Source organism: Anthonomus grandis, chromosome 21 (genome assembly GCF_022605725.1).
Source record: "Anthonomus grandis grandis chromosome 21, icAntGran1.3, whole genome shotgun sequence".
NCBI lineage: Eukaryota > Metazoa > Arthropoda > Insecta > Coleoptera > Curculionidae > Anthonomus > Anthonomus grandis.
Genome location: NC_065566.1, coordinates 1,312,553 through 1,332,823, shown reverse-complemented (window position 1 = coordinate 1,332,823; position 20,271 = coordinate 1,312,553). Strand labels below are relative to the sequence as shown.

Genomic DNA, 20,271 nt, shown 5'->3' with positions numbered 1-20,271 from the left:
TTGGTTTGGTTTTTTGTAAAATTATGAATGAAAATGAACCGGAAACGATCAGGGAAAGGAAGCACCGAATCAAAAAATGAATGGGCTTTCCGAATCTGTGCATATCAATTGGGGAAATTGTGTATTGCGGCCAGGAAAATTCGGCAAACATTTTGACGTCTTCGTAAAATGCCGTTTTTTTGAAAAGTCAGTGGTTTTATACCGGGGTGAGACGAAATGAAATTTGTCCGATTATTTTATTAAAATTATTCGAATATATACACGGGTCAGTCGTAATGATCTATTTAATTTAAAATAAGAATTTAGATATTTGGTGAGTTTTTACCATTTAATTTATTATTAATAAATGTTAACAATTCTTAAACATTGCTTTTGGGATATAAATAAAAATTTTTTGAAATTATTGATTTTTAAGGTTAGTCGAGTATCATAACTTTTTTGGTATTGGTGCGATTTGGTTGAAATTTGGTACCTAGTACCTATTTCGGATAAGATTAAGAAATTTTAACAGATATTTGACATGACTATGTTTTAAGGTCACATGACTACCTTAACTTTCTTCCTATTTGTCCGATTTGATTGAAATTTTGTATTTGGGGTTTATTTAGGATGCAATTATTAATTTTTCACAGATATTTGACATTTGACTTCCAGGTCACGTGACTATTGTAACTTTTTTGCTATTGGTCTGATTGGGTTCAAATTTGGTATTTGGGCTTTATTTAGGATGCAATTATTAATTTTTGACAGATATTTGACATTTCACTTCCGGGTCACGTGCCTATTGTAACTTTTTTGCTATGAGTCCGATTGGGTTCAAATTTGGTATTTATGCTTTATTTAGGATACAATTAATAAATTTTAACAGATAATTGTCAAATTATATTTTAAAGTCACGTGACTTTGATAATTCTTTTGCTATTGATCCGATTGGGTTGAAATTTGGAATTTGGGCTTTATTTAAGATGCAAGTAATAAATTATGACAGAAATTTGACATATTGAATTTTAAAGTTACGTGACTTCCATAACTTATTTGCTATTGATCCGATTGGGTTGAAATTTGGTATTTAGAGTTTTATTAGGATGCCATTATTGAATTTTTACAAATTTTTAAAATATTGCGTTTTTAAGTCACGTGACTATCAAAATTTCTTTCGTATTCGCCCGATTTGATTGAAATTTCCTATTAGATTATATGTATATATTTATAGATAATATTTTGTAGTACCCTATTGCTTTTAACTTAATTGTTTCTTAGATTTGCCTTTGAAAAACAAATTAAAAAATCATCGGTTGGATATGCTTTAAAGGGAACTTATCTTCTTTCATAATATTGTAGCATTATTATAGATTTTGAAAATTTTTGTCATTAAGCTTTTTCATTCCTTTTTGAATGGTCTTTAGCCAGAAAAAAGAAATTTGGAATTTGGAGCATGTTTTGAAAAAATTTTAATTTTGGGCCCGGTTTTGTTCGAAAATCGATAAATGCAAATAAATAGGTTTTCTGTTCATTTTAGAGTCAAATCGATAATAACCTTTTTGAAAGGTATCCTGAAGTAGTACCCGATAGAAAAATAAAAAAATTAAATTTTTTCATAGGGCTCTTGATAATTCGATATTTATGAATTATAGTTTTTTACAATTTTCTCCGAATCTGTGATAGCTATAATCAATTAGTTTTAACATTCGAATACCTCGTAATATTCCCTAGAACTTTTGTTTAAGGAAAAAAGTTGTTAGAGTTATAGTTTAGTTAGAAAAAAATAAAAACCATTTTTTCACAATTTTTCATGGCTATACCCCTTTCGATTTTGGAGCAAAAAAAAAATTTTTTTTTCTTGGGTTTTTTTTACTGGAAATTGCCAACTTACGGCTTGCATTATAATTTGTCAATTATCATTTTAAGAAAAAAAATGGTACCGTGGAAAAAAAACGAGTTTTCTTTTATTTTTTTTCACATTTTTACTAATATCTCGACTTCTATAGCTTCGATTCAATTCGTTGATGGTTTTTATTATTCCTTATTCTCCTCCTGTTAATTCTTTTTATATTTTATTACAATTGCCTTTCGAAATAAAACTGAAAAATTAAAAAAATCGACGTAAAATCCCGGTTGTCTTATCCCTATACATAGGCTCTTATGGAATCTAATTTTTCCCTTTATATTATGGCACTCGTATAAATCATGGAAGATTTTGTCATGAAGCTTTTTTATTAGTTTTTGAATGGTCTTTAACCAGAAAAAAGAAATTTTGAATTCGGAGCATATTTTGGAAAAATGGTCATTTTGACCCCGGATTTTGTTCGAAAATCGAAAAATGCAGAGAAATAGGTTTTCCGTTCATTTTAGAGTCAAATTGGTAATAATCTTTTTTAAAGATACTCTGAAGTAGTACAGGTTAGAAAAATAAAAAATTGAAATTTTTCCATAGGGCTCTTGATAATTCGATATTTATGTTTAATCGTTTTTTCTAATTTTCTCCGATTGTATAATAGCTAGAACCGATTCGTTTTGACAGGCGAATACCTTTTAATATAGCGAAGAACTCTTATTTAATACAAGAAGTTGTCAGATTTATAGTTTATTTATAAAAAAATAAAAACCATTTTTTCGCAATTTTTCATGGCTATACCCCTTTCGATTTTCGACCAAAAAAAAAAATTTTTTTTCTTGGGTTTTTTTTAGTGAAAATTGCCAGTTTAGGGCTAAAACTAAAATTTGTCAATAATTATTTTAAGAAAAAGAAATGATACCGTGGGAAAAAAACAGTTTTCTTTTGTTTTTCCTACATTTTTACTAATATCTCGGCGTCTATAGCTTCGATTCGATTCGTTGATGGTTTCTTTTATTTCTTATTCTCCTCCTGTCAATTCTTTTGATATTTTATTACTATTATATTTCAAAACAAAAAGGAAAATTAAAACAAATCGACGTAAAATCCCTGTTTGTTCTATTTCAATAAATAGACCCTTATGAAAACTTCTCTCTGAATTTGGTATTTATGGTTTCTTTAGGATACAAGGAATAAATTATGACAGATAACTGACATTTGAGTCAGCCTAGGTCACATGACTACCGTAACTTTTTTGCTATTGGTCCGATTCTGTTCGAATTTGGTATTCAGGCTTTATTTAGAATACAATTAATATACTTCGACAGATATTTGAAATATAAGAGAGTATATTGACACACAACGCGACTATATAATAAATTATGGTTCTTTGAAGCATGATACCCCAACAACTGGTCCTCTCTTTCCTCGGCAGGTAAACGTTAGCCTCCCCGACTCACCTAAGTACACCTGATAATTTTTGTTTTTTTTTTTTAAATTCCCTTATGGCTTTTCACAGACAAGACCTAAAGGTTCCAAACTGGTCCCCACGGACCAAAAGTATAGGAGCGAAGCGACTATACTTGTTATATAGGAGCGTCTGCGACTATATTAAGCACGCCACCTCGGGTCCGAAAAATCGTGTTTTTTTGGAAATAAAAATTCATATCTTTGGCTGTATGGTTAGCGAAACGATGAAATTTGGCATAGGGTCTCTCAATACATTGAGAATGATGGATCCGTAAACAATTTTTTTTTCCGGTACCACCAAACGGAGCGGTACTGTCTCAAAGTCAAAAATTCGTAAAAAAACCGGTCAAAATTCATTTTTGCACGAGATCTCAATTTTAACGCTGTCAAAAAAATTGAAATTTTTAGGCATAAAAGACTTTATAGTAATTCATGTCTGTATACTTTTTGGGCCCGATCGGTATACAGGGTGAGTTGTTATAAGCGAACAAAAGTGACTAAAAAAAAAATTCAAACTTCTCCAGAGGCTAAAAAAAAATTTTTATAAAAAAAGTGTTTCGGCGAAAAGACTTCATTTTATAAGAGATTTAACATACTTGGAGCTTTTTTTTGTAAAAAATTTATTTTACGAGTTCTGGCATTTTCAGTTTTTTGGGATTTTCCGCCAAACGATACTTATTTGGGGAAAATTTTTTTTTTCAAAAAATAACTTCATCTTTTACCTTTTATATGCCATATAACCGAAATTTTTGGGAACCATACAGGGTGAGCAATAATGAACTTTACCCATGAAGGTCCGACCTGAAAATCACTTTTTATTTAATAACTTTTCAGTGGTAGCACCTGGACCATTTATATTCTCAGGGATTAAATACTTTAATAACCCCATTATTTGTGTAAAATTACAATCTTCCAACTTTAATAGGTTCTGAGCAATTTGAATTTTCGCGTTTAATTCATTTGTCACGTCCCTGTACATGGTGAAAAGATCAAACAACATCTAACGGATCCGAAATTTTGTTTTACAATACATACTAAAATTTCAAGGTTCCAGCGATAGTACAAGTACCCGAAAAATGCGATTTTATGAAAAAAGTCCATTTTTTTGCGTTTTTGCAGGTAATTGGAGGTGTCAACCTAAACTCTGATGAAATGGCTGGTGGGAACAATACTTTGACGCATGGTGGATACAAATTTTTTGCTCGTGACAGGTGGCCGGGACTTGGTTGGGTTTTTTGTAAAATTATGAATGAAAATGAACCGGAAACGATCAGGGAAAGGAAGCACCGAATCAGAAAATGAATGGGCTTTCCGAATCTGTGCATATCAATTGGGGAAATTGTGTATTGCGGCCAGGAAAATTCGGCAAACATTTTGACGTCTTCGAAAAATGCCGTTTTTTTGAAATGTCAGTGTCTTTATACCGGGGTGAGACGAAATGAAATTTGCCCGATTATTTTATTAAAATTATTCGAATATATACACGGGTCAGTCGTAATGATCTACTTAATTTAAAATAAGAATTTAGATATTAGGTGAGTTTTTACTATTTAGTTTATTATTAATAAATGTTAACAATTCTTAAACATTGCTTTTGGGATATAAATAAAAATTTTTTGAAATTATTGATTTTTAAGGTTAGTCGAGTATCATAACTTTTTTGGTATTGGTGCGATTTGGTTGAAATTTGGTACCTAGTACCTATTTCGGATAAGATTAATAAATTTTTACAGATATTTGACATGACTATGTTTTAGGGTCACGTGACTACCTTAACTTTCTTCCTATTTATCCGATTTGATTGAAATTTGGTATTTGGGGTTTATTTAGGATGCAATTATTAATTTTTCACAGATATTTGACATTTGACTTCCAGGTCACGTGACTATTGTAACTTTTTTGCTATTGGTCTGATTGGGTTCAAATTTGGTATTTGGGCTTTATTTAGGATGCAATTATTAATTTTTGACAGATATTTGACATTTCACTTCCGGGTCACGTGACTATTGTAACTTTTTTGCTATGAGTCCGATTGGGTTCAAATTTGGTATTTGGGCTTTATTTAGGATGCAATTATTAATTTTTGACAGATATTTGACATTTGACTTCCGGGTCACGTGACGATTGTAACTTTTTTGCTATGAGTCCGATTGGGTTCAAATTTGGTATTTATGCTTTATTTAGGACACAATCCATAAATTTTGACAGATAATTGACAAATTATATTTTAAAGTCACGTGACTTTCATAATTCTTTTGCTATTGATCCGATTGGGTTGAAATTTAGTATTTGGGCTTTATTTAGGATGCAAGTAATAAATTATGACAGAAATTTGACATATTGAATTTTAAAGTCACGTGACTTCCATAACTTTTTTGCTATTAATCCGATTGGGTTCAAATTTGGAATTTGGGGTTTATTTAGGATGCAATTATTGATTTCTTACAAAATTTTAAAATATTAAGTTCTAGGGTCACGTGACTATCAAAATTTCCTATTTGATTAAAATTTGCTATTAGATGATATGTATATATTTGTAGATAATATTTTGTATTACCCTATTCCTTTTATCTTAATTAGTTAAATTATTTCTTAAATTTGCCATTCAAAAAAAAAATTAAAAAATCATCTGTTCGAATACATAGGCTTTAAAGGGAACTTATCTTCTTTCATAATATTGTAGCATTATTATAGACTTTGAAAAATTTTGTCGTTAAGCTTTTTCATTACTTTTTGAATGGTCTTTAGCCAGAAAAAAGAAATTTTGAATTTGGAGCATGTTTTGAAAAAATTTTCATTTTGGGCCGGATTTTGTTCGAAAATCGAAAAATGCAAAGAAATAGGTTTTCTGTTCATTTTAGAGTCAAATCGATAATAACCTTTTTGAAAGGTATCCTGAAGTAGTACAAGATAGAAAAATAAAAAGTTGAAATTTTTCCATAGGGCTCTTGATAATTCGATATATATGATTAATAGTTTTTTACAATTTTCTTTGAATCTGTGATAGCTATAATCAATTAGTTTTAACATTTAAATACCACGTAATATTCCCTAGAACTTTTGTTTAGGACAAAAAGTTGTCAGAGTTATAGTTTATTTAGAAAAAAATAAAAACCATTTTTTCACAATTTTTCATGGCTATACCCCTTTCGATTTTGGAGCAAAAAAAAAATTTTTTTTTTTGGGGTTTTTTACTGGAAATTGCCAACTTAGGGCTTACATTATAATTTGTCAGTTATCATTTTAAGAAAAAAAAATGCTACCGTGGGAAGAAACGAGTTCCTATGCATAGACTCTTATGAGACCTAATTTTTCCCTTTATATTATGGCACTCGTATAAATCGTGGAAAATTTTGTCATAAAGCTTTTTTATTAGTTTTTGAATGGTTTTTAACCAGAAAAAAGAAAATTTGAAATCGAAGCATATTTTGAAAAAATGCTCATTTTGAGCCCGGATTTTGCTTCAAAATCGAAAAATGCAAAGAAATAGGTTTTCCGTTCATTTTAGAGTCAAATTGGTAATAATCTTTTTTAAAGATACTCTGATTTAGTACAGGATAGAAAAATAAAAAATTGAAATTTTTTCATAGGGCTCTTGATAATTCGATATTTATGTTTAATAGTTTTTTTCAATTTTCTCCGACTGTATAATAGCTAGAACCGATTCGTTTTAACGCACGGATACCTCGTATCATTCCCGAAAACTTTTGTTTAAGACAAAAAGTTGTCAGAGTTATATTTTATTTAAAAAAAAATAAAAACAATTTTTTCGCAATTTTTCATGGCTATACCCCTTTCGATTTTCGACCAAAAAAAATTTTTTTTTTCTTGGGTTTTTTTTACTTGAAATTGCCAACTTAGGGCTTACATTATAATTTGTCAATAATTATTTTAAGAAAAAAAAATTATACCGTGGAAAAAAAACCAGTTTTCTTTTGTTTTTTCCCACATTTTTACTAATATCTCGGCTTCTATAGCTTCGATTTAATTCGTTGATGGTTTCTTTTATTTCTTATTCTCCTCCTGTCAATTCTTTTGATATTTTATTACTATTACATTTTAAAATAAAAAGAAAAATTAAAACAAATCGACGTAAAATCCCGTTTGTTCTATTTCAATAAATAGACCCTTATGGGAACTTCTCTCTGAATTTGGTACTTATGGTTTATTTAGGATACAATAAATTATGACAGATAACTGACATTTAAGTTTCAGCCTAGGTCACGTGACTACCGTAACTTTTTTGCTATTGGTCCGATTCTGTTCGGATTTGGTATTCAGGCTTTATTTAAAATACAATTAATATACTTTCACAGATATTTGAAATATAAGACAGTATATTGACACACAACGCGACTATATAACAAATTATGGTTCTTTGAAGCATGATACCCCAACAACTGGTCCTCTCTTTCCTCGGCAGGTAGACGTTAGCCTCCCTGACTCACCTAAGTACACCTGATAATTTTTGATTGTTTTTTTAAATTCCCTTATGGCTTTTCACAGACAAGACCTAAAGGTTCCAAACTGGTCCCCACGGACCAAAAGTATAGGAGCGAAGCGACTATACTTGTTATATAGGAGCGTCTGCGACTATATTAAGCACGCCACCTCGGGTCCGAAAAATCGTGTTTTTTTGGAAATAAAAATTCATATCTTTGGCTGTATGGTTAGCGAAACAATGAAATTTGGCATAGGGTCTCTCAATACATTGGGAATGATGGATCCGTAAACGATTTTTTATTCGGGTACCACCAAACGGAGCGGTACTGTCTCAAAGTCAAAAATTCGTAAAAAAACGGGTCAAAATTCATTTTTGCACGAGATCTCAATTTTAACGCTGTCAAAAAAATTGAAATTTTTAGGCATAAAAGACTTTATAGTAATTCATGTCTGTATACTTTTTGGACCCGATCGGTATACAGGGTGAGTTGTTATAAGCGAACAAAAGTCACTAAAAAAAAAATTCAAACTTCTCCAGAGGCTAAAAAAAAATTTTTATAAAAAAAGTGTTTCGGCGAAAAGACTTTATTTTATAAGAGATTTGACATACTTGGAGCTTTTTTTTGTAAAAAATTTATTTTACGAGTTCTGGCATTTTCAGTTTTTTGGGATTTTCCGCCAAACGATACTTATTTTGGGAAATTTTTTTTTTTCAAAAAATAACTTCATCCTTTACCTTTCATATGCATTATAACCGAAATTTTTGGGAACCATACAGGGCGAGCAATAATGAACTTTACCCATGAAGGTCCGACCCGAAAATCACATTTTATTTAATAACTTTTTAGTGGTTGCACCTGGACAATTTATATTCTCAGGGATTAAATACTTTAATAACCCCATTATTTGTGTAAAATTACAATCTTCCAACTTTAATAGGTTCTGAGCAATTTGAATTTTCGCGTTTAATTCATTTGTCACGTCCCTGTACATGGTGAAAAGATCAAACAACATCTAACGGATCCGAAATTTTGTTTTACAATACATACTAAAATTTCAAGGTTCCAGCGATAGTACAAGTACCCGAAAAATGCGATTTTATGAAAAAAGTCCATTTTTTTGCGTTTTTGCAGGTAATTGGAGGTGTCAACCTAAACTCTGATGAAATGGCTAGTGGGAACAATACTTTGACGCATGGTGGATACAAATTTTTTGCTCGTGACAGGTGGCCGGGACTTGGTTTGGTTTTTTGTAAAATTATGAATGAAAATGAACCGGAAACGATCAGGGAAAGGAAGCACCGAATCAGAAAATGAATGGGCTTTCCGAATCTGTGCATATCAATTGGGGAAATTGTGTATTGCGGCCAGGAAAATTCGGCAAACATTTTGACGTCTTCGAAAAATGCCGTTTTTTTGAAATGTCAGTGGTTTTATACCGGGGTGAGACGAAATGAAATTTGCCCGATTATTTTATTAAAATTATTCGAATATATACACGGGTCAGTCGTAATGATCTATTTAATTTAAAATAAAAATTTAGATATTAGGTAAGTTTTTACTACTTAGTTTATTATTAATATATGTTAATAATTCTTAAACATTGCTTTTGGGTTATAAATAAAAATTTTTTGAAATTATTGATTTTTAAGGTTAGTCGAGTATCATAACTTTTTTGGTATTGGTGCGATTTGGTTGAAATTTGGTACCTAGTACCTATTTCGGATAAGATTAATAAATTTTTACAGATATTTGACATGACTATGTTTTAAGGTCACGTGACTACCTTAACTTTCTTCCTATTTGTCCGATTTGATTGAAATTTGGTATTTGGGCTTTATTTAGGATGCAATTATTAATTTTTCACAGATATTTGACATTTGACTTCCGGGTCACGTGACTATTGTAACTTTTTTGCTATTGGTCTGATTGGGTTCAAATTTGGTATTTATGCTTTATTTAGGACACAATTCATAAATTTGGACAGATAATTGACAAATTATATTTTAAAGTCACGTGACTTTCATAATTCTTTTGCTATTGATCCGATTGGGTTGAAATTTAGTATTTGGGCTTTATTTAGGATGCAAGTAATAAATTTTGCCAGAAATTTGACATATTGAGTTCTAGGGTCACGTGACTATCAAAATTTCCTATTTGATTGAGATCTGCTATTGGATGATATGTATATATTTATAGATAATATTTTGTATTACACTATTCCTTTTATCTTAATTAGTTAAATTATTTCTTAAATTTGCCTTTAAAAAAAAAATTAAAAAATTATCGGTTCGAATACATAGGCTTTAAAGGAATACATATCTTCTCTCGTAATATTGTGGCATTATTATAGATTTTGAAAAATTTTGTCATAAAGCTTTTTCATTACTTTTTGAATGGTCTTTAGCCAGAAAAAAGAAATTTTGAATTTGGAGCATGTTTTGAAAAATATTTCATTTTTGGCCGGATTTTGTTCGAAAACCGATAAATGCAAATAAATAGGTTTTCTATTCATTTTAGAGTCAAATCGATAATAACCTTTTTAAAAGGTATCCTGGAGTAGTACAAGATAGAAAAATAAAAAATTGAAATTTTTCTATAGGGCTCTTGATAATTCGATATTTATGATTAATAGTTTTTTACAATTTTCTCCGATTCTGTGATAGCTATAATCAACTCGTTTTAACATTCGAATACCTCGTAACATTCCCTAGAACTTTTGTTGAAGACAAAAAGTTGTCAGAGTTATAGTTTATTTTGAAAAAAATAAAAACCGTTTTTTGGAAATTTTTCATGGCTATACCCCTTTCGATTATGGAGCAAAAAAAAAAATTTTTTTTCTTGGGTTTTTTTTACTGGATATTGCCATCATAGGGCTTACATTATGATTTGTCGATTTTAATTTTAAGAAAAAAAATGGTACCGTGGGCAAAAACGAGATTTCTTTAATTTTTTTTTTACATTTTTACTAATATCTCGACTTCTATAGCTTCGATTCAATTCGTTGATGGTTTCTATTATTCCTTATTCTCATCCTGTTAATTTTTTACATATTTTATTACAATTGCCTTTCGAAATAAAACTAAAAAATTTAAAAAATCGACGTAAAAACCCGGTTGTCTTATCCCTATACATAGACTCTTGTGGGACCCAATATTTCCCTTTATATTATGGCACTCGTATAAATCGTGGAAAATTTTGTTATTAAGCTTTTTTATTAGTTTTTGAATGATTTTTAACTAGAAGAAAAAATTTTTGAAATCGGAGCATATTTTGAAAAAATGCTCATTTTGATCCCGGATTTTGGTTCAAAATCGAAAAATGCAAAGAAATAGGTTTTCTGTTTATTTTAGAGTCAAATCGATAATGACCTTTTTGAAAGGTATCCTGAAGTAGTACAAGATAAAAAAATAAAATATTGAAATTTTTTCATAGGGCTCTTGATATTTCGATATTTATGATTAATAGTTTTTTACAATTTTCTCCGATTCTGTGATAGCTAGAATCAATTCGTTTTAACATTCGGATACCTCGTAATATTCCCGAAAACTTTTGTTTAAGACAAAAAGTTGTCAGAGTTATAGTTTATTTAGAAAAAAATAAAAACCATTTTTTCACAATTTTTCATGGCTATACCCCTTTCGATTTTGGAGCAAAAAAATTTTTTTTTTCTTGGGTTTTTTTACTTGAAATTGCCAACTTAGGGCTTACATTATAATTTGTCGCTTATTATTTTAAGAAAAAAAATGCTACCGTGGGAAAAAAACGAGTTTTCTTTTATTTTTTTTTTCACATTTTTACTAATATCTCGACTTCTATAGCTTCGATTCAATTCGTTGATGGTTTCTATTATTCCTTATTCTCCTCCTGTTAATTCTTTTTATATTTTATTACAATTGGCTTTCGAAATAAAACTGAAAAATTTTAAAAATCGACGTAAAAACCCGGTTGTCTTATTGTCCCTATACATAGACTCTTATGGGATCTAATTTTTCCTTTATATTATGGCCCTTGCATAAATCGTGGAAAATTTTGTCATAGAGCTTCTTTATTAGTTTTTCAATGGTTTTTAACCACAAAAAAAGAAATTCTTAATTTGGAGCATATTTTGAAAAAATGCTCTTTTTGAGCCCGGATTTTGCTTCAAAATCAAAAAATGCAAAGAAATAGATTTTCCGTTTATTTTAGAGTCAAATCGGTAATAACCTTTTTTGAAGGTCCTTAAAAGTAGTAAATGATAGAGAAGGATAAAAAAAATTATATTCGATATTTATGTTTCATGGTTTTTCTCCATTTTCTCCGATTTGATGATAGCTGGAATCGATTCGTTTCAACGTTTGGGTACCTCGTAATATTCCTCATAATTTTTGTGAAAGATAAAACGTTGTCAGTCTTATGGTTTATTTTTAAAAAAATAAAAAGCGTTTTTCCGAAATTTTTTGTGGATATACCCGTTTCGATTTTGGAGCAAAATCAAAATATTTTTCTCTTGGGTTTTTTTGCTGGAAATTACCAACTTAGGGCTTACATTATAATTTGTCATTAGTCAATAGTCATTTTAATTTAAAAAAATGGTACCGTGGGAAAAGCGTGTTCTTTTTTCACATTACTAATATCTCGATTTCTAAAGTTTTGATTCAATTTGCCGATGGCATCTTTTATTCCTTATTCTGTTAAACCTGTTTTAATTTTATTATAACTGCTTTTCAAAATAAAAAAGTAAAATAAAAACATTGACGTAAAAACCCGATTGTTCTATTCCAATACATAAAAAACCCTCTCTGAATATTATGGCATTTCTATAAATTATGAACAATGATGTCATAAAGCTTTTTTTTTGTTTTTTGAATGGTTCTTATGAATGGTATTACTGTATAATTATTAATTAAGAAAAAATTAAAACCATTTTTTCAAAATTTTTCGCGGATATACGATCCCTTCGATTTTGAATAAAAAAAAAATTAGTTTGTTGGTTTATTTGGTATGTATGGTTTATTTAGGATACAACTAATAAATTGTTTTGAAAATAAGTTTTTAGACTTTATATTTACAAAACTTATTTATTAGCAATAAATGTTTTTAGTCAAACACTTATGTTTTTTTCAACTAAATGTATAGTCATGATCCCTGACCATTAACGTTGTTTAGTAGCTCTTGAATAATTACTAACATTTTGTATTTTAACATTTTTATAAGAAAAGCATTTTCTTCACTATGTCGATTAAATTATAAATAAAAAAGAAATTAGACTTGATAAAGGAAATCTAAATTTTAAAAAATGCTTCTATAAAAATATTGCGTTTGACAAGTTTACGTTGATGGTCACCACGAATCTCAAACACCATTGAAGGCAAAAATGGTTAACATCAACTATTATTATAATATTAATATGAAATATTACAATAATAACATTAAATATTATAACATTAATATTATATACAAAAACCCAGAAACCTATTCATAAAATCCTAAAATGAACATAATAAAATAACCCAAACCTAGCAAAAAAAAGTTCGTCAGTGACGACGACGCTTAAATGTCGCTGTTGCGAATCGCTCCATTAAATCATCGCTACATAGAAGCACCTTAAAATACAAGGACAAAGTTAACCGTGCTTTTGACAAATAAACGTATATGGAGCGGTATCCGGGGTAACCAGCGTAAATAAACATTCATTTTAGATTCCTTTGTGCATTATAAGCGTTATAAAATTTCTTTCGGGAAATTTTTAAGGTTTATTTTGTGCTTATTTTGAGAAATATTAATTATTTCGAAGTTATATTAATCGGTTTTAGTTATAAGTTTGTTTGTTTGTCATTTTTAGGTAAGTGATTTGGAGGCGTAAGCAGTTAAGTTTTATTGTGCTGGCGATTGCTTTCTTTAAAGTCCATAAACAAGCAGTGTTTTGACAGATTTGGCTCATTGAATGTTTTAGATTTTGTTTCGCCCAGTTAGTTTTATTCTACAAAATCAAAGGTAAGTTTTTATATTAATTTAAGTATATTGTAACGAAATTCGGGAACACACTTTTATTGTCAACGTCAAAAACACTAACCTAACTCGCTTTGACTGTCGTTTAATTGTTTCCAAGGTAAAAACTGACTAAACAATTAAAACTGAATGATTTGTCACGAAGCGCGTCCTTTTTAAAACCCGATGGAACAGTTTCGAAATATTTAGAATTATCTTCATTGTTTTTGCCCAAAGAGACCAATAATTTTAGGAGAATACTGACAGTCAAAGCAAGCAAGTATACAAGTTCTAGAAAATTAGAACTACAGGGATTTACAATAATATAACCTAAATAACCTAAATTGGGGCCAAAATGGGGCTCTCAAACAAGATGAACTACCTAAAAACTAAACACTATAGATGAAAATAATAAACCAAACGTAAGTAGAACCCTAAAGAAACCCTACGAATCAACTTTAACTACACAATACTAATAAAATTGTACAAAAACTAGCAGAATAATTAACGTATTTACATTTTCATAATACTGCTCCCCTCTCAAGTTTGATCGTCCCGATCAAACATGGGACCACCTGAGTCATGATAGGGCGCTAGCCGGACGATGTTTACAATTTTCATCTTCGCTGTCGGATGTCGCTGGATACGGTACACCACGTCGTTGATTCTGGTGACCACATTGAATGGACCTTCCCAATCCTTCTGGAGCTTTGGTGACTTGCCCTTCGTCCTCCGTGGATTGTATAACCAGACTTTATCCCCAGGATTAAAACCGGTAGAATTTGCCTTTATGTCATAACGTGATTTCATTCTGTTACTTTCTAGATGAAGTTTATCCCGTGCTTGTTCGTGAACAATTTGTAAACGCTCTTGTAAATGGTCGACGTACTCCTCCAGGGTTTCAGACTTATGGGGTCTTCCAGTAATAATGTCCAAAGGTAAACGAAGTTCATCACCGTAGACAACTTTTGCCGGGCTTTTTCCAGTTGACTTGTGGATAGAAGAACGATATGCCAATAGGAATGGTTGTATACAGGTATCCCAGTCGGTTTGCTTAGAGTTTACTACCATCCTTAAATAGGTTTCAAATGTGCGGTTAAATCTTTCAACCATTCCATCAGACTGAGGGTGTAGTGGGGTTGTACGGGTCTTATTGATTCCCAGCAACTGGCATACTTGTTGGAATATTTGTGACTCAAAGTTCCTTCCTTGGTCTGAATGTATCTCTCTGGGTACACCAAATCGACAAATCCAGTTCTGGAACAGCACTTCAGCTACTGTCGTTGCTTCTTGGTTTGGAATCGGATAAACCTCGGGCCACTTACTAAAGTAATCCATAGCAACAAGAGCATATCGGTTTCCGGAGCTACTAGTAGGAAAGGGTCCTGCTACGTCTATGGCAATTCGTTCAAAAGGTGCACCAACAAGATACTGCATCATCTTTCCTCTTGTCCGGGTTTTTGGGCCCTTGCTTGACGAACACTGCTCACACTGTCGGCACCAGCGTTCAACATCTTGATGACTGTTCAGCCAGTAAAACCGTTCTCTCACTTTTGCCAAGGTCTTACTAACTCCAAAATGTCCTCCGCCGACACCGCCATGAACAGCTTCAAGGACTTCCGGAATACGTTTTCGAGGAAGGACTGTCAGATATGTCTTTTCTTTTCCATCTACGCTCTCCCAGACTCTTTTTAATAATCCATCTTTTATAACCAATGAATTCCATTGAGACCAATAAGCTTTAAGTTCTGGAGATTTGTCAGAAATGTCTTTCCATTCTGGTTTTGAAATTTCTCGAGATTTCAGTTCGTAAATAAGACCAAATACTGGGTCATCACACTGATCTTGGATTAAACTAGCTACATCCCACTCTTTAGAACTGTGAAGGCCAATACGATTACAAGTAAATATCTCTGGATGCTGTTTCGATTCCTTTTTAAAACAATGTTGACATGTTTCAATACAGGGTCTTCTCGATAAAGCATCGGCATTTTGGTGATATGCGCCTTTCCTATGTTCTATTGTAAAGTCATACTCTTGTAATCGTTGAAGCCACCTTGCTATTTGTCCTTCGGGGTTTTTAAACTGAAACAGCCATTTCAACGAAGCATGGTCGGTTCTAAGGATAAATCGTTGACCATACAAATATTTATGGAAATGTTCAATAGCTTTTACTGCTGACAATAGCTCTCGTCTAGTGACACAATAGTTTCTTTCTGGTTTTGATAATGTTTTACTGAAATAAGCTATTACTTGCTCGCCATCTTCATATTTTTGTGATAGAACGGCCCCAATTCCAACATTACTCGCATCGGTATCCAAAATAAAAGTTTGTCCAGGAATCGGATATGTTAAAATTGGAGATGTGCATAGTGCTCTCTTTAACTGTTGAAATGCTTCTTCACAGTCTGTTGACCAACTAAATACCACTTTGTCCTCCGTGAGCTTATGTAGAGGCTTTGCAAGATTAGCGAAATTTCTTACAAATCTTCTGTAATAGGTACAAAGGCCCAGAAAGCTTCTTAACTGGTGTTTGTCAGTGGGTCGTGGCCATTTTTCGATCGCCTCTACTTTATCTGGATCAGTCTTGACACCTTTTTCTGATATTACATGGCCAAGGTATCGAACTTCTTTTTGAAATAAGCAACATTTTTTAGGACTTAGCTTCAGGTTGGCCTCTCGCAGTTTAACAAATACCTTTTGAATATTCTTCAAATGATCTTCAAATGTTTTCCCCAGTATGATAACGTCATCCAGATAAACTAAACATGATTCCCAAGTCATTCCACGTAAAACTGTGTCCATAAGTCTCTCAAAGGTAGCTGGAGCATTGCAGAGTCCAAAGGGCATTACTGTAAACTGCCAAAGTCCTGTTCCAGTCGAGAATGCGGTCTTTTCCTTATCTTCTGGGTGCATCTTTACCTGCCAGTATCCACTCTTTAGATCGAGTGTTGAGAACCATTGTGAACCTGATAGCGTGTCCAGGGTGTCGTCAATTCTTGGTAGGGGATAACTGTCTTTCTTGGTAATATCATTCAGTCGCCGATAGTCTACACAAAATCTAGTGGATCCATCCTTTTTCTTCACTAGCACAACTGGAGATGTCCAAGGACTCTGAGAAGGCTCTATCACTCCTTGTGTCCTCATTTCTTGAAGCATTGAGGAAACTTGTCCTTGTTTAGCTATCGGAATTCTTCGAGGTGCTTGTTTAATCGGAGTATTGTCTCCAGTGTTAATTCGATGCTGCACCAAATCAGTTCTTCCCAGGTCTTTATCGTGCAAGGAAAACACATCTTGATTTTCTTCAAGAAGACGTCGCAATTTACTACACTGGTCCATGGTTAAATTGGCAGAAGATTCTTCAAATAGGTTTTGTAAACATACAGGAAAAGGTCTGTTTAAATAACGACTTCTATCAGCATTTTTCATGACTGCCACTACTTCAGAGCATACGCCAATGTTCTCTCCTTGTTTCAGGTGTTGATCATATCCTTTTAAATTTACCATTCGAACCAAAATAGTAGATTTCTTCTGCGTAGTTAACGTCTTGGCTGGAAAAATTCCTTGACCATATAGTTTGCATTTTTCCATGGGCTCAATCAAAACAGTTTCTCCCTCTTTTCCTCCAGTTGTAGCATAAACCACCACCTCTGAATTTCCTGGTATAGTAACATCCTTGAATAACTTAACGACTCTGGTATTTACTTTATCTTCATATAGGTGGTGCATAAAAATCTCTTCATTTCTCGTCGTCAATATCCGGTTATATACATCCATTTTAAACTGCTGAGCATTCATAACATCTAATCCTAATATGACATCATCCATGATTTCTGCCACTAGTACTGGCTGTTGGAATGTTGTTAAGCCAATGGTGACTGTAGCTTCGTGCAATCCAAGAATCGGGATCCTTTTTCCATTTGCAGACTCCAGAATTAAATTGGGTGGTGCTGAGAGCCTACAGTGTGCTACGATGTTCGGCTTCACGATAGTATGACTTGATCCTGTATCCACTACCATCTCACATTCACGGCCGCATATTTTTCCCGGTACTACCAAGCTCTCTCCAGGATATGGCAGCCGGTTTAGTTTTATACGTGGGGCTTGGTAGCACCCAGCCAGCTTGAAGTTGAAGTTTTCCTGGTTCCTTGGATCTCTTAAAGGCTTGGGGCATTGACGTTTAAGGTGCCCCTCCTCATTGCAATTCCAGCATTGCAATGATCTTTTAGGTTTCCTCGCTAATAATGATTCAAGCTTCTTTAGGCGGTCTTCGAGATCACTTTCCGAAGTTCTGATTTGTCTTATTCGTGTCTGCCTTCTAGTTGCTTGAAAAGCTGCCTCATACTCTAGTCCATGGGCCAAAGCTTCTGATATACTTTTATGATGAGCCATCCTTAGAGCGTGGTTAGTATCTGGATCTCGAACTCCATCAATAAAACAATTTATAGAAATTTGTTCTCGGAACTCTGTTGGGGCTGAAGGGTAAGCCAGATTTACTAATCGAGCAACATCGGCATCAAACTGTTGGAGTCCTTCCTCGGGTTGTTGTCTTCTAGATTTCAATTGAGCCTGGTACACTTGTTGTAGATGGGCTTCACCGTATCTCATCTCTAAGGTACGCACCAGTACGTCGAAATTGAGCTGATCCTCAGATGGCACCATTCTTAATATTTCTGTAGCTTCTCCTCTAAGGCTTAGCTTAAGATTGATTGCCTTTTCTTCGTTATCCCAGCGATTTCCCCTAGCAGCGGCCTCAAATTGATTCAAATAGGTACTCCAAGCTTCTTTGCCGTCGAATTTTGGTGGCTTTACTTTCATCATTGTTTGCATTCCAGGATCGGGATGAAGAGGAGTTCGTTTTACTTTCATCTCTAGTTCTTGGATCTTTTTTTGTACTTGCCCCAATTCTTCTTCTACTGTTGCTTCAAAGTTAGTCATTAATTGTTTCTGATTCTTCTCCAGATCTTCTTTAAGTTGTAAAACTCGTTCCTCTTGTTTTCTGTCTCGTTCCTCCTGCTCCTTTTCAAGATTATTTTTTAAATTAAGTAAGTCATCTTTCATGGTTCGAATCAGGTCTTCATTTTCTTTCTTTAGGTCATCTTTCATGGTCCTTATCAGGTCTTCATTTTCCTTCTTCAGGTCAGATTTAATTGTCTTTAGTAAATCTTCCTGTTTCTTGTCTCGCTCTTCTTGTTTGCGGTCTCGTTCTTCTTGTTCTACTTTCTGTTTACGGTCTCGTTCTTCTTGTTCTTTCTTCTGTTTACGGTCTCGTTCTTCTTGTTTGCGGTCTCGTTCTTCTTGTTCTTCCTTCTGTTTACGGTCTCGTTCTTCTTGTTCTACTTTTTGCTCGTCAAACTTCCTTAATAGCAGCTCCATCAATTTCTCGGTCTCCATCTTGGCCTGACTTCTTGTTAAAGGCATCCACTAAAATGAGCTTCCAAATATCCTTTACTTCTGACACCAATTGTAACGAAATTCGGGAACACACTTTTATTGTCAACGTCAAAAACACTAACCTAACTCGCTTTGACTGTCGTTTAATTGTTTCCAAGGTAAAAACTGACTAAACAATTAAAACTGAATGATTTGTCACGAAGCGCGTCCTTTTTAAAACCCGATGGAACAGTTTCGAAATATTTAGAATTATCTTCATTGTTTTTGCCCAAAGAGACCAATAATTTTAGCAGAATACTGACAGTCAAAGCAAGCAAGTATACAAATTCTAGAAAATTAGAACTACAGGGATTTACAATAATATAACCTAAATAACCTAAATTGGGGCCAAAATGGGGCTCTCAAACAAGATGAACTACCTAAAAACTAAACACTATAGATGAAAATAATAAACCAAACGTAAGTAGAACCCTAAAGAAACCCTACGAATCAACTTTAACTACACAATACTAATAAAATTGTACAAAAACTAGCAGAATAATTAACGTATTTACATTTTCATAATAATATTATCTGTCATAAGTTATATTATCTGTCAATGTGGAAGATTTTGTTTAATTTTTCGGAACAGGATATGTTAATAATTTGATATTTGACACTATAAACGTCAACGTTCTAAAAGTAAACAAGACAATGTGGTTAACAAAAAGTCTTATTTTTATATTGTTATATTTTTATTTACTTAATAGAGGAACAAAATTAAAATATTTTAGATCAATAGAAAAGTCGTTAGCCCATGATAATACCATAGTATATTTCTAATATTTTACTTAATAGAGGAACAAAATTAAAATATTTTAGATCAATAGAAAAGTCGTTAGCCCATGATAATACCATAGTATATTTCTAATATTATTGTGTTCATAAGTAAATAGAAGCATAACAAATTTGTATATGGTCGAATACAACGTAAATTATCGTTTTTTTTTTTTAAAAGTGGTTTATTCAAGGATTTTTTTCTTTTAATATAATCGATTTAAGGTAAGCTTGCTAAGCAATCAAAAAAAATCTGATAATCGTTGGGTAGGTGAATTGCTTAATGACCACACAGTAATTTTAAAAACCATTTATATTATAAATATGGATAGGTAAAAAAGACAA

At 32.3% G+C, this 20,271-nt stretch overlaps 1 protein-coding gene and 1 long non-coding RNA gene across 5 annotated transcripts in view; one reads left to right on the top strand and one right to left on the bottom strand.

The window, feature by feature from the left end:
• Positions 1-20,271, top strand: part of LOC126748056 (uncharacterized) — a 1,030,708-nt gene that overhangs the window by 52,543 nt on the left and 957,894 nt on the right. The gene's annotated exons all lie outside the window — the stretch shown is intronic.
• The window catches only part of LOC126748089 (uncharacterized), a 115,204-nt gene that overhangs the window by 453 nt on the left and 94,480 nt on the right, over positions 1-20,271 (bottom strand). The window lies entirely within an intron of this gene.